A 16045-nucleotide genomic window follows, 5' to 3' on the forward strand; every position below is an offset into this window, starting at 1 on the left:
ACACAAACAAATGCAAATACACCCTCACAAATTTACACAATCTCTATGTGATTCTATAACTTAATATTTAAAACATGTTTACAGTGTATTACAAAGTTCTAGAAAAGTGTGCTTATTTAGAAATCATAGATTGGAAAGAAAATGTTATAATAGAATGAGTTGACTCGAATAATTTAAAAAAAAAATTTTATCTCACCTTACTTTGTGGTTGTTTTTTGCTCAGATTCCTTTGCTTTTCCTTCTTAACATTGAACTATTTTCATTTCTTCGGATTCTATCTCTCCCACGGTTAATCTCAGTTTATACCATCTCCAGGTGTGATCTTATCCTTGTTGGTGAATTTCTACTACAAGTTCTATTTTCCTGGACCCCATGTCTATATCCCCACCCTAGGATTCTCCCTTAAGCTTCAGATGCCTATACCAAATTGTTACCTCAACGTGTCCATTTTGATGCCTCACAGAAAACTTAAAACTCAGCGTGTCCTAAATTGAAATACAACTCTATTCCTCTAAACCTACATTTCCTTGTTTAGAAACAAAAATAACTTCCCATTCATACGTTCAGTTTTACCCACTTACCCAGGTCCTTTTATTGCACTTTAAACGTATTTATCTATTATCATTTCTTAAAAGTAGACGCTCTCAATCCTATATTCAGGTGAAAAAGTTCTGAATGTGCTTAGCATGCCTTAATGATACATACTACGACCAGCAATTTTTGTAATAGACATACTGAACATGCCATCTTTCTGCATAAACCACACGAAGCACTTGCTACTGTTCTTAAAAACAGGAAACTATTAACATGATTCTCAATCCTATATGATCTGCATTCTTCTTCCCTTGCCAGTCCCATCTCATTTTTTTACAGCCTGATACACATTCAGCATTCTCCTGTCATAGACCCTTTGCGCATGCCTGGCTCTTCACTTCTCTATGCCTAATCAATACAATATCATTCTTTGGTTCTCAATACTTCTAGCTTCCACAGGTAAGCCTTTTCTCACTTTCTGAAGTAGGTGGAATTCCCATTTTGCGAGATCTGCTTGTGAATCTTCATAACAGTTTAATATTTACATTTATTTTGGTAATGAGTTATTTTCTGCAAGGCCCTTCCCCTGGCCAGTAAGTATCTATAGCTAGGGATTGTATGCATCCTGCTCTCCGCATTATATCCGAGGACCTAGCACAGAACTTATCATAGAAGAGGCATGTTTTAATGAACACTTTTTTCAATTAAAGGTACTATAGTTACCTATCTTTCCCTACCCAGGGCTTTGCTTTATATATATTTATTTCTTTAGAATTTACTACCTGCTTGGTACATGATATGAACTCAATGGATGTTAAGTAAATGAAATATAATCAGAGAGTAAATGTGCCTAGAGAAAATTGTCCACATATATTGCAGATACTCAATGGATACTGATTTACAGAATAAAAAGAAAGAGAATCTATTTCTCTCATAATAGTTTATCTAGATTACACTTTTGGTTTTGAGGGAAACTTGCAATGAAGACAAAATATCGGAATTGGGCAAAAATTAGATCTTACCACAAGAAACAAAAAATTTAAATGAAAATGAACAGAAATATAAATGATCATGATATATATAATCAGTAACCAGTAAAAAACAAAGTTGTGACTGAGCCAATTCTGACCTATGGCAACCTCATGACCTCATGTATATCAGACTAGAAATGTCCTCCACAGAGTTTTCAAAGGCTGATTTTTCAGAAGTAAATTGCTAGGCCTTTCAAGGCATCTCTGGGTGGACTTGGATCTCCAGGCTTTCAGTCAGTAGCCTGGAGAATTAACTGTCTGCACCACTCAGGGACTCCAAAATACATAGTAACTATCTATCTATCTATCTGTCATCCATCATCTATCAATCTATCAATCTGTCTATCATCTATCTATCTATTTATCTATCTTCTATCTATCTTATCTATCTATCTTGTCTATCATCTATCTTATCTATCTATATATATCTATCTATAGTATATAATTGTTCCAGAAAGAAAACCTCTAATTTTTTTTGAAAAATTTACTATATATAGTCAGCAATCTAAAGGAAATCAGTGATAATCATACTTAAATATATGCAAAAGATGAACAATGCTGTTTAGATGTATTTTTACTGACAACGTATTTTTATTCACATAGAGTTAATTGTACAGTTAGTACTTGTGTTTCTGTTTTCGCAAATTATTTTTAATCTGTTTTCTGATACCTTTTCAACACTCCACAGAATCTTACCTAAAAATGTCGTTAATGATGCTCATTTACTACCATTCAATAGATCTTTCTTTTTTGTGCTTCTATATTTCTTTGTTTATTTTAACACTTTGGATTATTTTTGCTACTTTGACAGCCCATTGTGTGTAATTATACACATAATAACTATTCATTTTATTTTTCTATTTAATTTAGTATATATTTAGTTTGACAAACAACTCCACGCACTGTGAGCAAAACTAGTTTTTGCTTACTTCTCAAAAAAAAAAAATTTTTTTTCATCAAATTAGTTTCATCGCTCTATTGAGGTGGCTTTTTATGATTTCCAATCCCATGCCTTTCTTTAAGAAAACATGCCCCAACCATTGAGTGGAATCATTTTCTGCTCTTATCTGAAATGACATCACTTAAAAACTCTGTACTTCCTCTGTGAAATCTTTTCCAACCTTCTCAATTAGAAGTAAAAAGTTTCCTTGGAATATTTATTGCACCTTTATATCATGATATTTATTTATAACTTATTATTAATTATTTGACTATGAGTTATCATTTAATGTGTTGTCTTATGCTCTCTAACTTAATCATAAGGCCCCCAGAGTCAGAGGCATCCTGTATCTCCCACAACATCTAGTAGTGAGCCTTTCATATCCACTGGTAATTAAATATTTTTTCAATTTACAGTATATACTTGAAATTTGGTCTTTTACACCTAACACATCCCTTAAGAAGAAAAGTCTTAACTTATAATGATAATGACTTAAAAATAAAAAAGTACAGTAAACATAAAATCTATAAAAATTGACTTCTTCATTCCTTCTCACCAAGGACTCTGTACTTTGCTTACATCACCTATACTTCTTGTTTCATCCCGATTATTTTTTATTTCCTGACCTTTGTATATAATTCGTCCCATTAGTAGTCTTTTGGAAATTGATTATTTCTCTGTAATTCTTCTATATTTAAATGAGTATTTCCTTTTACTTATATTACATGGCACATTGCCAACTACCCTACTCTTCCCTGTTCTTTGTAGAAAATAAAAATTATATCAGGCAAAATATTTTTTAAATGCTATGTTGGTCACATCACCTCCTGTCTATTAGCTTTTTTTTTTTTTTAATGAAATATCAAGTTTCTTCACTTAAAATTATCTACAACCATAAAATTCATGTATAATATTAGATGGCAGAACAGGCATTGATGTAGGTGACCTACTCCTGTTCTGTTTCTTGATCTTCATACTATTAAGAGGGGTATGATCCCTTTGTAAAAAATCATTAAGCTTTGTACTTATGGCTTATATACTTTTCTATGTGTATGTTACACATCATTACAATTAACTATAGCCTTATTTCAATGAACAGATAATCACTTAGGGCTCGCTCTGTGCCAACTACTTTCCAAATGCTGGGAACACAGTAGGAAAGACACAGAGCTTATTGTTAAAGGCAATAAATATTTAAACAAATACAGAAGATGGTTGTAAAAAGTATTAATTGCCATCAAGTAAATGAAACAAGGTAATGTGATAGAGATGGGAATGTGACAAGATATTTTGGATGGGGTAGCAATAAAGCCATCTCTAAAGTTTTTTTTTTTTTTTTTAAAGATGTCTATTTGGGTTGAAGTTCAGTGACTAGAATGGTATTTGAGGGATGAGTGATACAGGTAGAGGAAATCACAAGTGAGGAGACCGTGATGCAGTACTATGTTTGCTCTGCTGGAAAGATGCATAGAAAATCAATATGACTGGAGTTCAGGGCAAGGAACACCATGGAATGAGATAAACTTCAGAGACTGGAACACCAAGTTAGGTGGGCCATGGCAGTGGGTTTGGATTTATTCTAACTCTACTTATACATTGTTTAAGTGCACTCATCTCATATGTCTCATTTTTTCATCAAGGCTTACCTTTCCATTTTGGAAAATATTTTAAGCATGAATTCTACCCATCCTGACTGTCTATTCCTCTAAACAATACTTGCCTCTTCAGTCTTTTTGAGCATGACTTTACAGCCATTATTTCAAGGAAGATGTTTCAAAGTACACGCACTTGCCTGTGAGCCACTCTGTTAGAGTGTTTATTTCCTACATGTGTTTTCTTTTGTCTTCTGAGTTAATGTCATGTGTTTACTTGTATCAGTAGTAATTATGTATATGTTTACACCTACTCACTTATTGACTATCTCATTATGTGACATTTCATATTTGTGACAATGCAAAAGCTCAATATCATCAGTCAGAACAAGGCCAGGGGCCAACTGTGGAACAGACCATCAATCGATCACATGCAAGTACAAGCTGAAACAGAAGAAAATCAGAACAAGTCCACAAGAGCCAAAATATGACCTTGAGTACATCCCACCTGAATTTAGAGACCATTTGAAGAATAGGTTTGACACATCGAACACTAGTTACCGAAGACTAGACAAGTTGTGGAATGACATCAAGGATATCACACATGAAAAAAGCAAGATGTCAGTGAAAAGACAGGAAAGAAAGAAAAGACCAAGACGGATGTCAGAGGAGACTCTGAAACTTGCTCTCAAACGTTGAGCAGCTAAAGCAAAAGGAAGAATTGATGAAGTAAAAGAACTGAACAGATTTCGAAGGGCCTCTCGAGAAGACAAAGCATTATAATGACATGTGCAAAAAGCTGGAGATGGAAAAACAAAAGGGAAGGACATGCTTGGCTTTTGTCAAGCTGAAAGAACTAAAAAAATTCAAGCCTTGAGTTGTAATAATGAAGGATTCTATGGGGAAAATATTAAACGACCCAGGAAGCATCAAAAGAAGATGGAAGGAATACACAGCCATTATACCAAAAAGAATTAGTCAATATTCAACCATTTCAAGAGGTGGCATATGATCAGGAGCTGATGGTACTGAAAGAAGAAGTCCAAGCTGCTCTGAAGGCATTGGCAAAAAACAAGGCTCCAGGAATTGATGGAATATCAATTGAGATGTTCCAACAAACAGATGCAGCGCTGGAGGTGCTCACTCATCTATGCCAAGAAATATGGAAGACAGCTTCCTGGCCAACTGATTGGAAGAGATCCATATTTATGCCTATTCCACATTCCACACAAGCAAAATTTTGCTGAAGATAATTCAAAAATGGCTACAGCAGTATATCGACAGGGAACTTCCAGAAATTCAGGTCAGTTTCAGAAGAGGACATGGAACCAGGGATATCATTGCTGATGTCAGATGGATCCTGGCTGAAAGCAGAGAATACCAGAAGGATGTTTACCTGTGTTTTATTGACTATGAAAAAGCATTAGACTGTGTGGATCATAACAAACTATGGATAACACTGCGAAGAATGGGAATTCCAGAACACTTCATTGTGCTCATGAGGAACCTTTACATAGATCAAGGGGCAGTTATTTGAACAGAACAAGGGGATACTGATAGGTTTAAAGTCAGGAAAGATGTGCGTCAGGGTTGTATTCTTTCACTATACCTATTCAATCTGTATGCTGAGCAAATAATACAAGAAGCTGGACTATATGAAGAAGAACCAGGCATCAGGGTTGAAGGAAGACTCGTTAACAACCTGTGTTATGCAAATGACAAAATCTTGCTTGCTGAAAGTGAAGAGGACTTGAAGCACTTACTAATGAAAATCAAAGACCACAGCCTTCAGTATGGATTGCACGTCAACATAAAGAAAACAAAAATCCTCACAACAGGACCAATGAGCAACATCATGATAAACGGAGAAAAGATTGAAGTTGTCAAGGATTTCATTTTACTTGGATCCACAATCAACAGCCATGGAAACAGCAGTCAAGAAATCAAGAAATGCATTGCATTGGACCCCTTTAAAGTGTTGAAGAGCAAAGATGTCACCTTGAAGACTAAGGTGCACCTGACCCAAGCGATGGTATTTTCAATCACATCATATGCATGTGAAAGCTGGACAATGAATAAGGAAGACCAAAGAAAACTGACGCCTTTCAATTGTGGTGCTGGTGAAGAGTATTAAATATACTATGGATTGCCAAAAGAACGAACAAATCTGTCTTGGAGGAAGTGCGGCAGGAATGCTCCTTAGAAGCAAGGATGGTGAGACTGCATCTTACATACTTTGGACATGTTGCCAGGAGGGCTCAGTCCCGGGAGAAGGACATCATGCTTGGTGAAGTACAGGATCAGCGGAAAAGAGGAAGACCCTCAACGAGGTGGATTGACACAGTGGCTGCAACGATGAGCTCAAGCATAACAGTGATTGTGAAGATTGCTCAAGACCGGGCAGTGTTTCGTTCTGTTGTGCATAGGGTCGCTATGAGTCTGAACTGACTCGATGGCACCTAACAGCAACAAATCCAACCATTTTGTACAGTAATGACAAACATCTGGTAGTAACAAATGCCAAAGTGCGAGGCGAGAGTAACAGTGGCTGTGATGGTTAAAGTTATGTGTCAGCTTGGCTGGGCCATGATTCTCAGTAGTTCGGCAGTTATGTAATGATATGATTTGGCAGTTATGCACTGATGTAGTCATTCTCCATTTCATGATCCGATGTGGTCATTCTCCCTTTTTGCATAATGCCCATTTTGCATAATGACCTTATCTTTGGAACATAGCCATGTCAACAAGTGAGGAGTGGGTGTATATATTTTCAGTCACTTACATGTATGTATTGGCATTGCTCCTGCTTTTTCCATTATATGAAATGATTTCATATTAAATTCCAATCCTGACAATTTGTGCTGGGTTCTATACATTGTCCACTCAGTAAATATTGCCATTTACAATAGAATAGCCAACTCATTGTCTTGCATATAAGTTTTCAGTAAACATTTTTGAAGCACATCAAATCTGATAGTAATAATAAGAATTAAAGAAGAGCCCTGGTGGCACAGTGGTTAAGAGCTCAACTCCTAACCAAAAGGTTGGTAGTTCAAATCCACCAGCTGTTCCTTGGAAAATATGGGGCAGTTCCACTCTGTCCTATAATGTCGCTATGAGTTGGAATCAATTTGACAGAAATGGTTATTAATATGGTAGGAACCATGATATATTTATGAAACTGAGTTAGGTGACATCCACAAAAACAATGAACAGTTCATTACTGACAAGTGAATGTAAAAGGGAAATAAGCCCCCAAACAAATATTTAACACAATCAAGTACATCTGAATCAGTAGCCAAGAAACTCTGGCCATGAAAATACAGAGGACAATTTTTGTAATGAATAGTATTGTTAAAATATTTATATATCTAAGTTCATGATGTCAGAAAACACTACTGGTGTTTATGTTATCTGAGAGTAAAGACTATAAAATGTATAATAATATTGGCATTTTAGGAATTAAAAAGATAATTTAAGATATCCTTTTAGATGATTCCAAGTATGACTTGTTAAATACAATGACCAAGTATGACTTGTTAAATACAATGGTTTGCACACTGCACATTTTAGTTAATTCCTACACAAAGCAGAGCAGCAAAATGGGCCCAGGAGAAAGACTGACCAAAAAGAAAATACAGAATCTTTCTTTTACTGGGAGATTTAGATCCGTGATTTCCCTATGGTTCAGCTATCACAGGTTTGTAGAGTTGTTCTGGATACTCTCTGGTGGGCAGATATTCCCTGGATGTTATTGCTAAAATGATTGCTGCTTGCAGTCAGATGACAATTTGCTGAGAAGAGTGAACCTACCAGACCCGTGTGAATTTGTCTTCTAAATTAATCTATAAAATTAATCTCTACAATGCCAAAGACGGGGATGGGTCAATACAGACTAGACTGCTAAAAGACAGCAAAATCTTTAAAGATTGGCCATTTTTTCTGGTTGTCTGGAGCAAGAATTGGTACGCTTGAGGAAGAGTAGACTTCAAAACTTGGAACATAAACTGGGATTATATTGTAGAAGGATTTGGATGATAGACGATATGTATGCTTATTTTTTAATGTTAAAAAATCAAATTCATTTTAAGCATATTATGTTGTGCTATTCATCAATAACCTCCTGTTTTTAATAAAATTGTTTCTAAGATAATGAGATATATTTATCCCACTTGCCCTTTCATATTGTTATTAACTATATCAGTTTGAATTTAGTTTTTATTTCACTATCTTCTTGGATGACAAAATCAAATATAATAAAGCATTTATAAATGGTAAACTCTAAATCATTATACATGTAGATTTTATAGATAATGTCAGAATGAAATTAGTCTGTGTTTCTGAGACTGATAATGAATTCATAAACACATAATATGATAAGACTAAGAGGAATAATTATACTCTTCATACTTCCACTCAATTAATACTGATAGGTGTAGGCTAGCATATATTGTTTTTTTAATATAAGTTTGTATTAAATTATTCATTAAAGTTAAAAAAATGAGTGTGAATTGGAAGATTTTCTTTTTTACTGATAACTGAGGGTCAGATAAACAATTAAAATAAATATTAAAAGAATGTTTCACTTCATTTTATAAGTAAACCAGAAATACTGCTTGACTATGAGTATTATTATACCACTGTCAACATTGGAAAGGACCAGCAAATAATATATAGAATATCTTTCCTTTCCTTTTTTTCCCCCAGTAAATAGGTTTAACTGAAGAATGTAAGCAATGTCACAAAATTTTCATTGTTGAATTTGTATATGTTTTGCTGTGTATATTCTCACGAAGAAAAAGTAAGGAAAAAATTGTTTTAAAAGTTTAAACATAGGAATTTCAAATAACTTTTTAAATGTTCAAGAAACATGTCCTCGAACTTTACAAATTATACACACTCTTGCTATTTTTCTAGAACTTTTATAAAGATGTCTGTGATGTCATCCTGTGTATTGTAATTAAACCATCTAATTATAAGACTGAACATATTTACATCAATTACATAATTAGTTGTAATTAGGCTAATTAGACTAATTAGACAATAATCAAATCAAAATTCCTTTTAACAAATCATGCAAATTTACATGCAAAAACCTCCCAGCTTCATGGAATATTGAATTTATAAAATCAACAAAATAAAATTAAAGTAATATGTTAAAGCATTTATAATTGGCAAAATCTCAATAATTAAATATGTATATATACATAACATGTATATATATTTACATGCTTGTATACATGCCATTTGATACATATATATAATATACATATATACACACAGGCATAAATGTATATACGTTGTCTTTTGATAGCCTCTGTTTTGTTACATATTATGTTAAACTTAAAAAAATCTGGATATTGGAAGCTGTTGAGTGAGAGGAAGAGGGTCAGTCCAAAAGCTTTGACCATTTCTTGAATTTTGTGAATTAATTAAATAGCTAAGGTCAAATTCTTCCGTTAAATCTGCCTGTTATTTTCTATTCCTTTAACAGTCTAGTCTATATTGACCCACACCTGTCTTTGACATGGTATAGATTAAGTTTATAGGTCAACCTAGGAGAAAAATTCATATAGGTCATGTAGGCTCATACTTCTCGGGTAAATTGTCATCTGACTGCAAGCAGCAATCACTTAGCAATAACATTCAGGGAATGTCTGACCACCAGAGAGTATTCAGAACAACTCCACAAACCTGTGATAACTGAACCATAGTGAAATCGTGGATCTAAAGCTCACAGTACAGGTTCTATCTTTTCTTTTTGGACGGTCTTTCTCATGGGCCCATTCTTCTACTCTGTCACATGTAAGAATTAATAAGGATGTGCAACGTACAAACCACTGAATATAATGGGTCATACTTGTGGGTTTTTAAAGAGTGGAAATCATCTCAAAGGGTATCTTGAATTCTCATTTTGATCCCTAAAACGTCAACATTACTACTCTTGCTACGTTCTTTGTTATGTTAATGAGACCATATTAGTGTAGGCTGTGTCTTAAATCAATCACTTTTGAGATATAAAAGAAATGATTAAGCACAGAAAGGAAGTATCACTGGGGGAAAGACAGAGCCCACATAGAGAGCTCCACAGAATGCTAGGAAGAAAGTTTCAGAAGCTGAGACGAGGATTTTCCCCCAGGGCAGACAGAGAAACTTCCCAGAGAACCAGCACCTTGCATCAGACTTCTAGCCTCCTCAACTTTTGTTAAAGAGATTAAGCCTGTGACTGATGGAGAGATTCAACCACCACAGCAAAAAGGGACCAAACCAAAACGAAACCCAGTGCCGTTGAGTTGATTCCGACTCATTGCGACCCTATACAGAGACAGTAAAAAGTGAAAGAAAGCTGCTTGCCTCATGGAATTCTACAGGCAGAAGACAGGTCAATGGAGCGACTAGTTGCAAACATCTGTTGTCCTCCAAGAAAAGGAAGGCACCATCCTGGGAACAGATTTCAACAGAAGTGTTGGACAGCTCATGGTGGGCAAAATTGCCTTCATTTCAAAAGATGAAATCATGGCCGCAGTTTCAAAGGTTGGAAAAACTGCCTCCTAACTTTCAAATAGTCAGATCTCCACCACCTAGGTTTTAGAGTGTAGGGCTGCTGTTCAGGTAGGTCAAGGAGATGGGGCCTTCACCTAAACTGAGAGGGCAGGGCTGCCATGCCCAAGAGCCAGGAGGATGAAGATGCCTGAGGCCCAGAAGTCGGGCTGCCACACAGATGGACTAGGAGAATGGGGCCTCCCAAAGCTGAGGGAGCACTGTTACTGTCCAGGTGAGTTTGGAAGGTGGGGTTGGCTCCCAGGGCTAAGGGGCCTCCACATAGAATCTGGAGAGCATGGCCAACAACTAGAATCTGGAGGGCGGGCTATTGCCCAGGTGATCCTGGAGAACAAAGAATTGTTTTTAAGCCTTGAAAGTTAATGAAATTTACTCTGGTGGTTTGTGGGCTTGCTTGGTATCTGTGATTTCTCTCTCATTTGTAGTGGAAATGTCTACTCTGTGTTGGTTTCACCAGTGTACTTTGGAAGAAAATAACCTGGATTCTGGGTTTCACAGGCTTATAGATGGGAAGGAATTTTGCCCCAGATGAAAAAGGCCCCAAATCTCATCCATATCTGATTTAGATGATCTAGAAGATGAGATTTGAGATTTAGAGTTGATCCTGGAATGGGGTAAGATTTTGGGGTATGGTATTGGCATAAAGAGAGATATATAGGCCAGCAGTAAAGAATAAAAAGTTCAGGAATAGACTTAGATATATGTGAACAATTGATTTTAAAGATAAGTGTCAAGGCAATTCACTGGGGAAGGAACATTCTTTTCAGTAAAAAGTGCCAGAAAAAATTGATATCCACTTGCAAAAAATAAACTTTAAACATTCCCTTGCAGCATAAACAAAAAACTCAAAATGGAAAAAGTAAATGTGTTGGTAAGTATAAATGAATATCAATTGTTCAAAAGAATACAATGAAATATCATGTGAATGTTAAGATACATTTGGACTTAAAGTACATTACAAAAACTGTATTCTCAGCATTTACCTTTATTGAAGAAGTAGTAGAGTAATAATCAAGGATGTGGGTGTAATTTCTAGGGTGAACAATAAACAAAACTATGATAATATAAAACTTTCAGTTAAATTGAGGAGAACGTGGTATAATTAAAAGTATTTGATAAATCCAAAAGAAGGTAAGAGAGTAAGAAAATAAAACAGGTGGATCATATGAAAAAAAAATTGTCTTATGGATGATATATCAGTGACCAGATTAAATGCACTAAAGACTAAAATTGTCTCACCAGATTAAAGAAAAAAAAAAAAAAACCTATATGCTGCTTACAAGTGACATGTCCTAAATATAAACACACAGAAAGTTTGACAGTAAAAATGTAGAAAAATACGTACAATAAAAAGAACCAAAACTACACTAGCCAAAAGAACATTGTTGTAGCTAAATGAATGACAAAGTAGACTTAAGGCAAAAATCACTGATAGAAGTAAAGAGAAGACGTTTCTTAATAATAATCTACTGGGAAGATATTATGTCTGGAAAATAATCTACTAGATAATCCACCAGGATTATATAATCATTTATACCAATAATATATTTTCAAAATATATAAAGCAAAATTCAACAGAAATAGGAGAAATAAACAAATCCACAACTATAGTCATAGACACTAACTTCTCTCAGAAGCTTTAGAACAGCAGAAAAACAAACAGAAAATAAAAAAAGATCTGAACAACATAATTAACTAACTTGACCTAGCTGGCATATATGGTAAAGCCCTGGTGGCACAATGGTTAAGGGCTACAGCTGCTAACTGATAGGTCAGCAGTTCGAATCCACCAGTCGCTCCTTGGAAACCCTATGGGGCAGTTGCACTGTGTCCTATAAGGTCCCAATGAGTTGGAATCGACTAGACAGCAATGGGTGTGGTTTTTGTTTGGCTCCTTAACAATGAACATTCTTTTAGGTGCGCATGAATCATTTATGAAAATAGATCAGTGGTTGGGCAGAAAGCAAGTTTCAATGAATTTCTAAAAAGACTGAAATTATTTAACGTATGCTTTTAAGTATGTCACAGTTGAATTAGACTAGAAATCAATTAAAATTATAATAGAAAACCACCAACGGTATGGAAATTAAGTACATTAATATGGATTCAATTATAACATTGTTCTCATTCACAATTCAATATGCTTTCTTTAGTGTCAAAGAGAGGTGGAATTACAGAGTGCTCACAGAGTTACTAGTAACCTGGAGTCAATTTTAATGAGTCAGAATCGACTCAACGGCAGTGGGTTTTTTTTTATAGCTAATAATCAAGGCATCCCCATGGAATTTATTGGTCTAATATTTAACATATATTTATTGAGAATCTGCCATGTGTTTGCACTGTTCCAGCTGTTAAACAGACAGATCAAGTCTCTTTATCAGTGAGTTTATATTTCTGTGAACACACAAATAAGATAAATTGATAGTTTTAGAGCTATGAGACAAAAGTAAATAAAACTGGGTATTGGGGAAGAATAACTGTGGAAGGGAAGGGATGTTACTTTAGATAGATTTTCAGGGATGGCCTCTTGGAAGTGATGTGAGTCCTCAGTGTTAAGAAGACATTTGGCATATTATCTGGATAAAAAGTATTCTATATGGAGGAAATGACAAGATACAGACTGTAGACACAAGCTTGGCCTGTCTAGGGATGGCGTGATAGGAAACTGTGACTGAGGTATAGAAGATTAGTTAAGAGAACAAGGCAGGGCAAGTAAACCATGCTCTGGTAGGCCACAGTACATTATCTGGATTTATTCTAGTAATTGAGAAGCCACTAGAGGCATTTAAACAGGATAAAGACTTGATCATATCTGCAATTATGATCACTCTGGATGTTTGGTATTTTCTGCAGTAAAAGAAGAAAACAGCTAGGAACTTACTGCCATATTCCATGGAGAGATAATGGAAGCCATGTGATATGTCTAGATGTATGTATATCAGGCCCTTACGCAGTATACCAACACATGTGCTATGCAGAAAAACCATCGATGGTATCTCTTGACTATGAAAAAGTTAACAATCTTTATGACTGTAAGAACTAAATTCACCATTTGCAGATGTTTGAGTGTTTCTATCAGTTTTGTCTACACAATACATTTAATATTAACAAATTAAAGCACATATATAATATAAAAGAGTCCTGGTGGAGCAGTGGTTACGAGCTTGGCTGATAATCAAAAAGGTCCGTAGTTCAAATTCACCAGATGCTCCTTGGAAACCTTAAGGGGCAGTTTGACTCTGTTATAGGGTCACTATGAGTCAGAATCAACTGGACAGGAATGCGTTTTTTGGTTTTCTTTTACAATATAAAAGTATTTAAACATTTCTTGCTCTAACACGACTTTTAGGACAATACAAATACACAACCAGTTCAAAGGATAGATAAGCAATGTAAACCAAAAAATTAAGAGAAGGAAAGACATTAATAGGAGCTAAAGCTACAGAGTTTTGGCAATTATTTACTAAAACTACAGCAAGCTAATTTAGAATACAGAATTGCAAAAAGTAGTGCTTGTTTTTTTAAAATATTTTTAAGTGAACAAATTTATTAGCATAGCCAAAATTAGAGAAAGCTGGTTTGTACAGCATGGCAAAGGCTGATATTCATATAGAAGGAAATATCAGCAGTGAAATGTTCAAAATAAAATGGTGTTTTCTCATTAAGGAAGGGGAGAGAAAAAGAAGGAAGAGAAAGCAGAAGTTACTTAAAAAAGGCAGAATTTACAGCTACTAGTTTGACAGTCCTCATAAGATGGTTTTTGAGAATTGCTAACATGAGAATATAGACAAATTCAAAAGAATGAAACTTTTGTTTATGCTTGTTCAATAACTTTAAAATGGAAATTCCAAATTATTTTGATTGTATGAAAGATTTTTCAAAATTTGGACAAGGCACGTGTTCATTTCCAAGTGGTCACACCCATCTGTAAGTAATAAATAGCCATATAGAAAATAGAATAATTTCAATAACTCTAGATGTTATGTTTGACAAGATTCTAGAAGTAAATGTGTTCTCTAAATTTTTAAAATGCCTGTGCTTTAAAAATAAATTGATAATTTCTAAACGCTAGAGGCATCTGGGAAACCCTGGTGGTGTAGTGGTTAAGAGCTATGGCTGCTAGCCAAAAGGTCAGCAGTTCAAATCCACCAGGCACTCCTTGGAAACTCTATGGGGCAGTTCTACTCTGTCCTATAGGGTCGCTATGAGTCAGAATTTACTCGATGGCAATGGGTTTGGTTTTTTTTTTTGGGAGAACATCTGAGCAACTAAATACCAGTAACACATTTTTATCTTTTTAATTTAATTTTAGTAAATATAGAAGAATGAATTGTAGTAGTGCAGACTATATGAGGAAACTGTGATCCACCTTGTTGGCACAGACCAGTTGAAGATGTCATAGTGGCCTTAGCCAAAGGAAGGTCAAATCAAAACAGACTTCAAGACTGGTATTATGTAGACTCACTATTAATGTGTGCTTAATAGTGATTTTCAGAAACTTATATTTTGTTAAATTACAACTGTTCTATAGCTTTGAATAGCAATACACACAAATAGGTGTTATGGGTGAAGATGTTTTTTATATAATGACTACATTCTTCCACAGTTAATATCTGAACATTGGCAATATACAAATCTAAAATAGGTAAGGCCTTAGACATTCCAAGTAATCATCTATATAAGGAAATATACTTAATGGTGAAAAAATGGAATGCTTGGAAATTTATGAACTTGGGAGAGCTTTATTATAGAGTCAAGATGTGAGACTTCTAATAATCTTAAAATTTTGAAGTAGAATATTTATATTTAAATTTTAGGCGTATATTCCTCTAGTTAGAAGCATAAGAATGTCTCAAATTATATGCAATACAGGCAAATTTCTGTTTATTCTGTTGCCTATATCATGTTTATTTTTTACAATTCATAGTCATAGTTATTTTGAATGTTCTTCCAAATACATTCTTTCTATTTTAAAACTCTTTTGTTGTTGTTAATTATTTTGTGCTATTTTTCTAGTCATCTGGAAAACCCTATAACAACAGAACTTAAATATTACTAAAAATATCAATGTCTTCCTTAAGAGTTAAAAATTCTCCACTGTTGATACATTGCAGAAGACTATTTTAATTTACATTCACTCTATATCAAATTAATTCAATTTTTCTTTTTATTAAAGATATTTTTAAATAGTTGATTAGATATTTCAATTTTTATATAATTAAGGCTCTATCCCTAAACTAATTCAGAGCCAGACATAAAGGAAATTAAAGACAGATTTTTCTAGAATAAATCTCAAATAGATTCCATCATTCCTTTGAAATCATTTACCATTGCAAATGAGGAAATAAAAATAGCTCCATTTCAGAAATATTTTCCACAAAAACCAA

At 34.5% G+C, this 16045-nt stretch overlaps 1 protein-coding gene across 1 annotated transcript in view; it reads right to left on the minus strand.

Annotated features, from left to right (window-relative positions):
- The window catches only part of MDGA2 (MAM domain containing glycosylphosphatidylinositol anchor 2), a 943396-nt gene that overhangs the window by 339615 nt on the left and 587736 nt on the right, over positions 1-16045 (minus strand). The gene's annotated exons all lie outside the window — the stretch shown is intronic.

The sequence above is a fragment of the Elephas maximus genome, chromosome 10 (assembly GCF_024166365.1).
Source record: "Elephas maximus indicus isolate mEleMax1 chromosome 10, mEleMax1 primary haplotype, whole genome shotgun sequence".
NCBI classification, from domain to species: domain Eukaryota; kingdom Metazoa; phylum Chordata; class Mammalia; order Proboscidea; family Elephantidae; genus Elephas; species Elephas maximus.